The sequence below is a fragment of the Salmo salar genome, chromosome 11, assembly GCF_965601325.2.
Source record: "Salmo salar chromosome 11, fSalSal1, whole genome shotgun sequence".
NCBI lineage: Eukaryota > Metazoa > Chordata > Actinopteri > Salmoniformes > Salmonidae > Salmo > Salmo salar.
This window is the reverse complement of record NC_138301.1, coordinates 105,409,857-105,410,082: the sequence shown is the minus strand read 5'-3', so window position 1 is coordinate 105,410,082 and position 226 is coordinate 105,409,857.

The window sequence follows — 226 nt, the reverse complement described above, 5'->3', positions numbered from 1 at the left end:
CCTGTGAATCCCTGATCTTTATTACTTATATTTCTCATCTTTATCATAAGGCCTTTGATGTAATTTGTGCACAGTACAATCACATTTACATTTCCACATTGGGCCATGTCCAAAAGTGAATTCAATTCATCCCTTTGATAAAAAAAGTCTCATAAGAGGGTTTGTATACTTACACAGGTCACTCAACAAATCAAACGATTAAAGAAATAAGGAGCGCTCATAACAA